Genomic DNA, 12,170 nt, shown 5'->3' on the forward strand with positions numbered 1-12,170 from the left:
CTACGAGCACCCTGAGATTCGGCGAGCAGGGTCAGGGAGGGCAGGCGAAGGGGAGCCAGTTGGACTCCATTCCCCCCACCATGGACTCTCGGGATATCCCTATCGCTGGCTTACATAGGTCTTCTGGAAGGGGCAGAGAAGGAGAGCAGCCAGAGCCCATGCAGAAAGCCAGGTGGGCGAATCAGGGGAATAGAGATGGTAGAGTGAAGATTAGATGCAAAAGGCGTGGGGTGTGGATGGGGAGAAACACTGTGCCTATACCTACAGGGAATATAAACGGCATCTTTGCATGAGATCTGTAGAAGATCTCTCAAGGGATTTGTGATTTTTTTTTTTCCGCCCAAAGGCAATGCTGATAAATATAACTTATAACAACATTCTGCATTCTTCCCATTGTGTAAAAACAAAATTATAGGAAGAAAGTATCTTGTAAAAAAAAATAGGGACAGTTCAAGGAAGGAGATGTGACCGTTTCTCGCAGATAAGACCTGTGAAAGAGGGCACTCTGCTGCCAAGTTATACTTTGGGAGAAAGGACTGTTGTTCTGCCGGTTTTTAAGACAATGGGGCATCAGTTCAGGCAGCAGAAATGTTGCCATTTCCCTTGGCTGTGGGAAAAGCAGAGGAAGGTTTCAGAGCATATCGGTCTTGCAGCATGCAGTATCACATTCTTGAATTGCGGGGGAAACACAGAAATGAAACATATAATTTCTTCTCCCTGCCACCCTCCTGCCTCCATGGGGAAGATGGATATTCATCAGCTTTCTCAGCAAAGAGACTTTCTGCAAATTGACTAAGTAGCTATACAGCCTTCTCCCACCCCCCACCAATCCATTCAACCGTGCCCTCAAATGGATTCTTGTTTCAGCTCCAAGCGATCTATACAGTACACCACTCTGGCCATCAAGAGTACACTGGGAGATTTGCTGGACTTGCAGACACAAGTTGGATACAGAGAGTGGTGTAAACTAAGGCCTTGGAGCCAAGAGTTCAGGATCCCACAGCACAGGGAGCCCCCAAATTACCAGCCAGAGATCAGGACAGACTAAGCAAACTCCATTTGATTCTTGTAGTCATGATGGTGCTATGATTTACGTGAGTTTAAAATGCAAAACTGCACATGCCCAGAGTATTATTTTTTTAAAAAAAAAAAAAAATCAGGGCTGGCAAACAGTTTTGTTGTTCTCATTCTAACATATCAGGCATGTAAAAACAGTTGTAAAGCATGGAATGGTGACTGGGGGTGAGCAACGAAGAAAAATGTTTGTTGGCTGCTTCATAACGGAAGTAATACACAAGGCCGTTTAAGGGGGGGGGGCATAAGTCCATTGTCCAGGGTCTAAAATTACCTAGTTCACCACTGGATCAAGAGGGCATTTGTCAAGCATCAAAATCAATGGGACAGTTCACCGTGCCTAGCTTAAGTCACATTGACTTCAATGGGACTAAAGCATGACTCATTCCTCTGGATCCAAACAACAGTGAGTGTGGGTGTGGGTATGTGCTTGCGACATGTGTACATGCCTGTTAGTAAACAGGGAACGTGCAAAGTTAGGGTCACGTGCCCATAACGTGCCAATAAATCTAATGCATGGTGCTAGAAAAGGGGGAGAGCTTGAGAAAGGGTTGTGAAGGAGTCTGTATGAACTTCAGCTAGGAATTAGCAATGGGCATGGGGCTGGAAGGAGCAAACACAGGTGTGCATAGGTGTGATTATGATGATACACAAAAAGCACGCCAAAAAAAGCCAGAAAAGCACATGATTTCTGCCCAGTCTTACTATGGGAAGGTTATAATTTACGCCAGCCCAGTCTTATGCATTGCTCAGAACTATTAACTATTGACCGCTAAATGCATGTGTGGGACTGCAGACTTTGTGAAATGCAAAGTCAGCCCTGAGAAAAGCCAGAAGTGGCTTTTGGCATCATTCAACAGCGACTGATCACAGAACCTGGTTGTGGGTGGTGCCATCACCTTCTACCATTTTTTTCTGTACCAGAGTTCACCCCCAATACAGGCTGGTCTAGATGCAGCCACCTGTATTGCTGATGAAGGAGCAAGGGAAGGAGATTGCAAGACCACCTCGAGAGCAGCGGCGACCGGCCTCATGCAGGACAACCCAGCTGGGTCAGCCTCCAGCCCCAAGGCGTTGACAATGTCAACTGGCCAATTTTATGGACCGTATCTTTGCATCAGACGTCACTCAGATAACTCTACTAGGCTCTTGCTGTTGTTTTCTGTTCTCATGCCCTCGCCGATAAGGCGGATTTTGATTGCACTTTTCTACGCAGCCATCTCAGGCCGCTTCTGGACAGGTATAGTCTGGTGTGAGCTCTTGATGCAGTTTTAATTAAGTCCACAGCAGCTGGATGGATGGCTTCCTTCATATGGATGATGGATCAGGACGAAGAAGGATTAAGAACATAAGAAGAGTCCTGCTAGAGCAGACCAAGTGTCCATCTAGTCCAGCATCCTGTTCACACAGTGGCCAACCAGCTGTTGACCGGGAACCCACAAGCAGTACACAAGTGCAACAATGCCCTCCTGCCCATGTCCCCCAGCAATTGGTGTACATAGGCATACTGCCTCTGATACTGGAGGTGGCATTTAGCCCTCAGGACTAGTAGCCACTGATAGCCTTCTCCTCCATGAATTTGTCCAATCCCCTTTTAAAGTAATCCAAATTGGTGGCCTTTCTTTCTTACTTACTTACTTACTTACTTACTTATTTATTTATTTATTTATTTATTACATTTATATCCCACCTTTTAGGTTGGGCTGAGAGTCTGTAACTGGCCCAAAGTCACCCAGTGAGTTTCCATGACCTAGTGGGGACTAGAACTCGGATTTCCTGGCTCCCAGTCCAACACACTCACCACTATACCACACTGGCTCTCTTGTGGAAGTGAGTTCCATAGTTTAACAATGCACTGTGTGATGCTTAGGGGTGTACGAAACCACACTTACCTGGCTCCGCTGGGGTCTGCAGGTGGGGGGAGGCGATCCGTTCCTCCCCCCTGGAATCATGCCTGGCCGACTCTGCTCTGCGGCCAGTCCGTGGAGCCGCCAGCCAGGCCAACCCGCAGTGGGGCCTCCAGCCACTGCCAGGCTGCTACAGACGCAAATGGCGTCTTGCATAGGGGATGCCATTTGCATCCCTATGCCGACCTGTGATAGGCTATGTATATATTTACATAGCCTACCATGGCTAAAGCAGGGATGCAAATGGCGTCCCCTATGCCGTTTGCGTTCTCGTTTTAGCCGTGATAGGCTACATAAATATATATGTAGCCTATCACAGGCCGGTGTAGTGACACAAATGGCAGCCACTACAATGGCTGCCATTTGCGGCCGCAGCAACCTGGCAGTGGCTGGAGCTGCCGCCGTTGCTGCCACCGCTGCTTCATCCACCGCCGGAGCCGCCACCAGAGCCGCCGCCAGAGCCACTGCCGGAGCTGCCGCCGCTACCAGAGCCACAGCCAGGTAGGCTCCGTTTCGCGGGGCTTTCACGGGTTGGTGGGGTGAGTTCCTCCGTTCCGCCACGGATTCCAGGGGGCCGAATTCACTGGAATTCGGCCTCCCTGGGATCCATGGCGGAATTCTCTAACATCCCTAGTGATGCTTCTGGGAAACCCACAAGCAGGACATGAGTGCAACAGCACCCTCCCGCCTATGTTCCTCAGCAACTGGTGTACATAGGAATACTGCCTCTGATACTGGAGGTAGCATATAGCCATCAGGACCAGTAGCCACTGATTGCATTCCTCTTAGTCATCATTATCAAGGACAGAGAAAAAAATGAAAAGGGACTTCTAGGGCCAAATTTGCAACTATGTCTAGAAAAAGTTACTACCCCCCATTAAGCAATCCACCTCTCCAGACCCACATCTCTCTGACTATGCCCCTCCTAAAATCTTAAGAGTTGGAAGGGACCTTGGAAATCATGTACTCCAGGGGTGTTAAGCCCTTTTCAGCCTGAGGCCCAAATTCCACTTTCCGAGAGTATCTCAGGGTCTGCATTCTAGCAGTGGGCGGGGCCAAAGGCAAAATGGGTAGGTCCAAAATACCAGCATATTTTTGCTTAAAGTTCTTACTGCCAGTAATTAAGCCTTAGAAGAGGCACCTTAGAAGAGGCATTCTTAGGAGAGGTATCTTAGGAGGTAATTAAGCCTTAGGAGAGGCATCTCAGGAGAGGCATTCTTAAGAGAGGCATCTTAGGAGGTAATTAAGCCTTAGGAGAGGCATCTCAGGAGAGGCATTCTTAGGAGAGGCGTCTTAGGAGGCAATTAAGCCTTAGGAGAGGCATCTAAGGAGAGGCATCTTAGGAGAGGTATCTTAGGAGGTGATTAAGCCTTAGAAGAGGCATCTCAGGAGAGGCATTCTTAGGAGAGGCATCTTAGGAGGTAATGAAGCCTTAGAAGAGGCATCTCAGGAGAGGCATTCTTAGGAGAGGCATCTTAGGAGGTAATGAAGCCTTAGAAGAGGCATCTCAGGAGAGGCATTCTTAGGAGAGGCATCTTAGGAGGTAATGAAGCCTTAGAAGAGGCATCTCAGGAGAGGCATTCTTAGGAGAGGCATTTTAGGAGGTAATAAAGCCTTAGGAGAGGCATCTTAGGAGAGGCATCCTAGGAGGTGATTAAACCTTAGGAGAGGCATCTCAGCCTTTTTTTGGGGGGGCAGAACTGCACAAAAGCCAGGAAACCACCTTCCTTTGGGGGAAAGAAGGTGGAGCCCAGGAAAGGGTGTGTGGTCATCTGGGGAACCCCAGAGGGCTGGATTAGGAACCCAGACAGGCTGGATTTGGCCCCTGGGCCTGAAGTTCTACACCCTTGATCTAGTTCAACCCCTTGCTCCATGCAAATCAATGCAGGATGCAGATGGATAAACATTTTAAACACCTCCCCAACTTGGCTTCCTGTCTGTTCCCAGATCATTGCAAACTGCTTCTTCAACCATTCAAAGCTCTCTGTGGCCTTGCCCTCCTTGTTTTCTCTCTCTCTCTGTTCTCATATCCTGATACATCACTGCCTGTGACATCTCTGTCCGGCTTGTAAAACTCCCATCATCCCTCACCATTTCATATTCTGGCTAGGAGTGATGTATGCCAGAATTGTATGCCAGAATACCTGGAGGGCCACTAATTGCACACCTCCGCTTTCAACTGCAAGCTCCTTGGGCAGGGACCTATCTTTTTTGTCAATATTCTGTAAAGCACCACATTGATGGCATGATATAAATAATGAATAAATACCATTAGGCATTTGAGGCAGGCAGGCAGGCAGGCAGGCAGGCAGGCAGGAAGGAAGGAAATAAAGACACTCTTTCAGTTCACAGAAGGTTCTCTGCCTGGTCACCTGGAGGTGATCCACAGTTGTCAGAAGTGATCAAGCAAGTGTGGAAGCAGAAAGTCCCATTTTAAATGCAGGATTTTAGGCTGGTATGGAGATGCTCTAAAAGGTTGAAATGTCTCTTCTAAGGCTTAGTTACTGACACTAAGGGCATAATCTTATGCATATTTTGATGGAAAAAGTCCTACAACTCCCAGGATTCCCCAGCCAGCATGGCTGGCTGGGGAATGCTAGGAATTGTAGGACTTTTTTTCCATCTAAACATGCATAGGATTGAGCCCTAAGAGGTTTAAGCTAAAATATGCTGGTATGTCTGGTATTTCGGCCCTGCCCATCTTGCCTTCAACCCCACACACCACTGCAACACAGCCCCCAAGAGCTTCCCAGAAAATTAAATTCAGTCCTTGGACTGAAAGAGTTTCTCTGTCCCTGCTCCAATCAGTACACCATGTACCCGTATACCAAAGGTATGGGTTGTGATCAGCTTTTTTGTTTTTAACTTGTTGTTTTTTGGAAATGCAAAACTAAAAGGTTTAAATGAAATGTTCCAGCTGCAGCCACAAAACTCCCATGTCAGGTCTAGTTTGTTCCTAAGACCCTCTGCATTCAATGGGACTTAGTCTTGAAAAAGTGCGCAAAGCATGCAGCCTTAGCAGATGTGCCAGCCATTAGTAATGGACGACCATCTCCTGATAGTGAGGCAACATTGACATCTAGTGGTAAAAGAAGAAATAAAGCAGCCACATGGGTCGGAGGAGAGTGAAAACATCGGAGTGTGAGCAAAGACATTCTTGGGGCATATGTATATTACAAACGTCTGTTGGTTTTATTCCAGTTTGAACAGTCCTGATGTCAGCATCTCCCCAAGAATCCTGGGAATTGTAGTTTGATAAGGGGTTAGTCAGCCTTGGTGGGTGGCACTCCATCTCTGGAATCCCTCCCTGTTGAAGCTGGATTGGCAATGCATTGACACTGCTAACATTCTGGCACGAGGTTAAAATGTACTGACTTCCCCATGCATTTTAAAGTGTTACGCTGCTTTATGTCTTTGCATTTATGCTTCTGACTTGTTTTTTATTGTGGTCTTGCTTTATGTTCATATTATACTATATCGTGCCATGTTTTGGCTTTTATGCCTCTTGTATACTCCCTTGTTGAGGGAATGATATGAAAGGCAAAACTGAAGTACTTTGGCCACATAATGAGAAGACAGGATACCCCTGGAGAAGATGTTGATGCTAGGGAAAGTAGAAGGCAAAAGGAAGGGAGGCCGACCAAGGGCAAGATGGATGGATGATATTCTGGAGGTGACGGACTCGACCTTGGGGGAGCTGGGGGTGGCGACAGCCGACCGGAAGCTCTGGCATGGGCTGGTCCATGAAGTCACGAAGAGTCGGAAGCAACTGAATGAATAAACAACAACAATACTCCCCTGATAGTTTATTTTATTTATTATTACGTTTATATCTCACCTTTTTTCCTCTTGCAAGGAACCCAAGGCAGCTTACATGGTCCTCTTTCTCTCCTTATTATCCTCACAACAACCCTGGTAGAGTTAGGCTGAGAGTCAGGGACTGACCCAAAGGCACCCAGTCAGCCGGATTGCCACATGGAGACTAGAACCCGGATCTCCCAAGTCCCAGTCCAACACTCTAACCACTACGCTACACTGGTTTACGGTGAAGGATGGGTTAAAGATAAAGATAAATAAAGATGAATTAAGCTCGTTGTCTTCAAGAACCAGGGGCAGAGCCAGCTTCAGGTTCGTGAGGGCCCTTGGGCAAGATACCCTCAATGGGCACCTCCCCCCATGAGTCAACCTTCTCACCACCATGGTCTCAAACTACTACTTCTCTTCATTCTCTTTTGTCATCATTGCTACCACTTGCTTGCTTGATAGCCAACGAGCATGTATGCTGTCTACTGGCATCTACTGCTCCCCTTCTTACCAATGCCATTGTCTGAGCCAGGTGAAAAAGCAGGTTGCAATGGGCAAAGAGCAACTCCAGAGGGCTCTTGTCAGTGGGCTTCTGCTGGGGTGTGGGCCATCAGCAGATGCCCAACCATGCTGACCCTTGACCCTGGCCCTGACCAGGACACCCCAATGGTGGCTCTGGAAGGCCTTCTATAGGTGTCAGAGGATGCTATAATTCCCCTCTAGAGGTATTCAGACCTCCGGCTGGTGAGATCTACTTTGTTCATTTACTAGGTCCACTAATCAAAGCCAAGTGCAAAATAGTGGGGGGGGGGGAGTGGGAGAGCTGGAATCGGCAGGGAGTTGGAAAGATGACCTTTGAGGCCTCTCGCAGCTCATGGAGGACAACGTTTATAGTCAGCGATTATCCATAATAGTTAAATGGAATGTCCGTGTTCGAAGGCAGTGCATCTCTGAACAACAGTTGCTCAGAAAGAAAGAACAGGGGGAGGAGGGGCTGTTGGGTTCCTGCCCTCCTCATGGGCTTCCTAGAAGAATATGGACATCCACTGTCAGAAGCATGATACTGGACGAGATGGACTTGGGCTCTGATCCAGCAGGGTTCTTCTTATATTCAGTGGAGGCTGGTGGCTCTTATTTCGGTGGGGCTGTACATGCACTCCGGGTTTCAGTCAGAACCAGCCAGAACCCTAAAGGAGCTATCCAAACTTCTGAACCTATTTTGGGGATAGGGTTGAGAACCTTGGATAGCTCCTTTGGAGTTCTGGCTGGTTCTGACTGAAACCCAGAATGCAATTACAGCCCCACTGAAATCGGAGCCACCAGCCTCCACTGCTTATATTCCTATGTTCTTTTAAAATAGCAGTGTGATGCAAACAGGAAGCGAGCAGGTAGAGTCTTTCCCAGCACTACACCTGTATAGGACTACCTGCTATAAGCTTCACCTGCTAGATGGAGTCTGGCTTGATAGAAGGCAGTTTTCTGTGTTCTTATAAGCGCAGTTTCGTCTATGTAATGTTGGACAATGTGGGAGCACCTCCACAACAGGCAGAAATTCTACACATGCAGCTTTTCCCATTACTTTGGAGGGCAATGCTGCACTTGTTGAATTTCTGCCTGTCCTACAGCTTTTAAAGGCCCCTATTTAGGGAAAGGTTGCCAGATTTTTTGCAACTTTGGGAAGAGTGAAATTTAGGGTGCAATCCTATGCATGTTCAGACAGAGAAAAGGCCTACAATGCCCAGCATGCTCCAGCCCGTTAGTCGTGCAAATATTAGTGGAAGATGGTAGATGGGTTCCTAAGTAACATAAATCAATACTGTCACATCATCAAAATAAGTCTTAAAAAAAAAAAAGCATCTGTAACCGATTAGGTATTATGTTTTACTTCATTAACACAAAAACGAGAGAGACCCGAGATTTACGCACCTCCCTCTCTTGATTTGCGACCGCGGCAGGACTCGAACCTGCAATCTTCTGATCCGAAGTCAGACGCCTTATCCATTAGGCCACGCGGCCACCCTGCGAAGCAACGCTCTGCTAGACCTATAGGAAGGTGAAAGCTTTGTGCCCGGGGTGGGGGGGGGGTGCGGGCTGAACCATTCCGGAAGATACCATTTCTCGAGAGTGTTGGGGGAGGGCTCCGAGAAAAGCGGAGCGAACCGAACCCTCCCCGGCTGAGGAAAACTCTTTTTTCCCCCTTTTTTTTCCTAAGCTCTTTTTTCTTCCTGACTGCTCTGTGGGCTGCGCATCTGTAAAGCTCCGGAAGGAACATTTTTCCTTTCCATATTTGGCATACGACCCCCCCCGCGCCGGACGAGACCACTCCAGTTCAAGACCAGGAGGAGGTCCGCCTGAGGGAGACCGCGCGGGGGGGGGGGGAGAGAAGGGGGTTTGGGGGGGCGGGGGAGAGAAGGGGGTTTGGGGGGCGGGGAGAGAAGGGGGTTTGGGGGGGCGGGGAGAGAAGGGGGTTTGGGGGGGCGGGGAGAGGGTTTGGGGGGGCGGGGAGAGGGTTGGGGGGGAGAGAAGAGGGTTTGGGGGGAGAGAGAAGAGGGTTGGGGGGGAGGAGGGGGGGAACTGTCGGCATAGGTTGTTCCCTCCCCACAGATTGGGGGGGCGGGGGAGCCCAGTTTCACTGAGGGGGCAGAGTAAGCGGGAGGGGGTGTGTGTGTGGGGAGGAGTTAATTGTGAGGGGAAGAAGAAATAGCCGACTCTGAGGGAGGGGCCGCCCGCAGGTGCCCTGAGGGGGGAGCGCAACGAAGAGGGGGACGCGCGTCAGTGTCTTTGGGCAGGGGGAGGAAGGAAAAGGCGCTCAATAGGGGGTTTGGAGCGGGGGAAGAAAGGGCACATCGTGTGTGGGGAAGGGGGGGGACACAAGTCCGTGGACGTCCCTTTTTGAGTGAGGGGCGGATGGCTTCCCTGGGGGAGAAGGGGAGCCAGCCCTCGTTACTTCTGCGAGGAGAGGAAGAACGGCCATTTTGGGAGGGGGACTCTTGCGAGTCCCCTGGGCCGCAAGGAGGTCAGATCAGTCCATCCTGAAGGAAATCAGTGCTGAAGGAGTTGCGCTGGTTACCAGTTGTTTTCCGGGCCAAATTCAAGGTCTTGGTTTTGACCTTTAAAGCCCTATATGGTTCCGGCCCAGCCTATCTCAAGGAGCGCCTCCAGCAGCACCAGACAGGCCGCTTAACAAGATCAGCCTCGGATGGCCTTCTCTCTGTCCCATCAGCCAGGACAGCTAGACTGGTGGGGACGAGGGAGAGGGCCTTTTCTGTGGTGGCCCCCACTCCGTGGAACTCCCTCCCTAGGGAACTCCGTCATGCCCCCTCTTTAATGAGCTTCCGTCGTGCGTTAAAAACGCTGTTGTTCAGGCAGGCGTTTGGGGTGGGTTAGGGTATTTTAGAAAATGTTTTTACTGTAGAATTTTATTGTTTTAAACTGTTTTTATTGTGTGTTGTACATCGCCCAGAGTGGCTGGGTGACCAGCCAGATGGGCGATTAATAAATTTAATAATTAAAATAAATAAATAAATAATCAGCCCTGAGTGCTCCTTGGAAGGGCAGATCCTGAAGCTGAGGCTCAAACACTTTGGCCACCTCATGCGAAGAGAAAACTCCCTGGAAAAGGCCCTGATGCTGGCTGGGAAAGACTGAAGGGAAAAGGAGAAGGGGGCGGCAGAGGATGAGATGGCTGGATAGCATCACCGACGCAATGAATGTGGACTTGAGCACGCTCCGGGAGAGAGCGCAGGACAGGAAGGCCTGGCGTGCTGTGGTCCACAGGGTCACGAAGGGTCGGACACGACTGAACAACAAAAGTCTTTAGATATCCTGTTTGGGTCAGGGTCAGGGAGAGAATAAAGAGAAGTAAATGGATTTGGGAAGAGGAGGAAGAATAGCCAGTTAGGGTGCAATCCTATGCATGTTCAGACAGAGAAAAGGCCTACAGCTCCCAGTAACAGAAAGATGTCTACAGATTATACCCCCTACCACAAAATGTGGCTGTTTTTCCTCTCCTCGCAACAGGAACACTGACTCTTCCTCTCCCCCAATGAAACTAGGCTCCCCCTCTCAAAAAGGATGTCTACAGACTGCCAAAAAGAAAAAGGAAAAAAGTGCAAGTCTATGCAGGTTTGGGGGGGGGGGAGTCCTACAACTGCCAGAATTCCCCAGAGAGCATGGCTGGCTGGGCCATGCTGGGAGTTGTAGGCCTTTTCTCTCTCTAAACATGCATAGGATTGCACCCTTAGGGTGTAATCCTATACATGACTCGAGGAGGGAAAGGCCTACTGCTCCCAGCGCCCCCAGCCAGCCATGCTCTCTGGGGAATTCTTGGAGTTGTAGGACTCCCCCCCCCCAAACCTGCATAGACTTGCACTTTTTTTTCTTTTTGGCAGTCTGTAGACACCCTTTTCGAAAGGGGGAGCCTAGTTTCATTGGGGGAGAGGAAGAGTCAGTGTTTCTGTTGTGAGGAGAGGAAAAACAGCCACATTTTTTGGTAGGGGGTATGATTTGTAGACATCTTTCTGTGGTGGACAACCTTAATGTACAGCAGGGAGTGGGTGGGATTGCCTAGTTTTATAAGGGGAGAAGGAGAGTCAGTGCTAGTTTCTTTGGGGCAGAGGAAGGGTAGCCAGATCAGAGAGGAGCAGTCAGTAGATATATTTGTGCCTGTGGGAGAAGAGCCAGGGTTCATTGGTGGGAAGAGAGTAGCTCTTTGGGCAGGGTTCATTTGGGTAGTGGTCTCTGTATGTGACCGGGATCACACGTAACAAGAATTCCTGGGTTGTTTAACCCAGGAATTGTCAGGGCTGAGCAGCTGGGTGTGAACACGCTGCCTCCTGATGCTTGTCGCTTCTTCCTTCAGTCAACAACCCAAGGTGGTTGTCATGACATCTGAACCTGGAACTCTGGGTTGTATAGGGGTTAAACAACTCAGAGTTAACCCAACAATTGCCCATGGTTTGTTGAATTAACCCTGTGTTTAACTCCTAAACAACCCAGAATTCTGGGTTTCGATGTCCCAAAAACAACCCAGGAACAGGGTTTTTCTGGGTTGATTGAAAGCAGAGGTAATGAAGGTGCAGGAGGCAGCACGCTCACTAGCTGCTGTGCAGCCATGGCTAACTATGAGTTAAACAACCCATAGTTAGCCGTTATGTGTTAACCAGGTCTGTGTCTCTGTAGGATCGCCACTTTTTTTCTGGCCAGGCTTTGTGGCTTTAAAAGGTGCAAAGGAGGTAGATGTTCAGACAGGATAGCTTTCTCTATCATTGCATTGTCAAGGTAGCAACTCTTTTGGGATGTATGGGTCTTAAGCAGTAGCTGCAAGAGGAGCCGGTGTAACAATTTCCCTGCACCCAAATGTTATTTTGTATACATTTTTAGAAC

General features: G+C 49.0%; 1 protein-coding gene and 1 non-coding gene across 3 annotated transcripts in view; one reads left to right on the forward strand and one right to left on the reverse strand.

Moving 5' to 3' along the window:
• Positions 1-8,728: 8,728 nt before the first annotated feature.
• TRNAR-UCG (transfer RNA arginine (anticodon UCG)) lies at positions 8,729-8,801 on the reverse strand. The gene has a single exon. It is a non-coding gene; the product is annotated as a tRNA-Arg (tRNA).
• A 223-nt stretch (positions 8,802-9,024) lies between these two features.
• The window catches only part of POLG (DNA polymerase gamma, catalytic subunit), a 33,513-nt gene continuing 30,367 nt past the window's right edge, over positions 9,025-12,170 (forward strand). The window contains exon 1 of one of the 2 annotated variants that reach the window (XM_084817317.1): positions 9,025-9,130. The gene's annotated coding sequence lies outside the window, so the exon portion shown is untranslated. The remainder of the gene's footprint in view (positions 9,131-12,170) is intronic. The other variant, XM_084817316.1, reaches the window with a different exon arrangement.

The sequence above is a fragment of the Heloderma suspectum genome, chromosome 11, assembly GCF_057233095.1.
Source record: "Heloderma suspectum isolate Gila_16-S chromosome 11, 16-S_ref, whole genome shotgun sequence".
Taxonomy (NCBI): Eukaryota; Metazoa; Chordata; class Lepidosauria; order Squamata; family Helodermatidae; genus Heloderma; species Heloderma suspectum.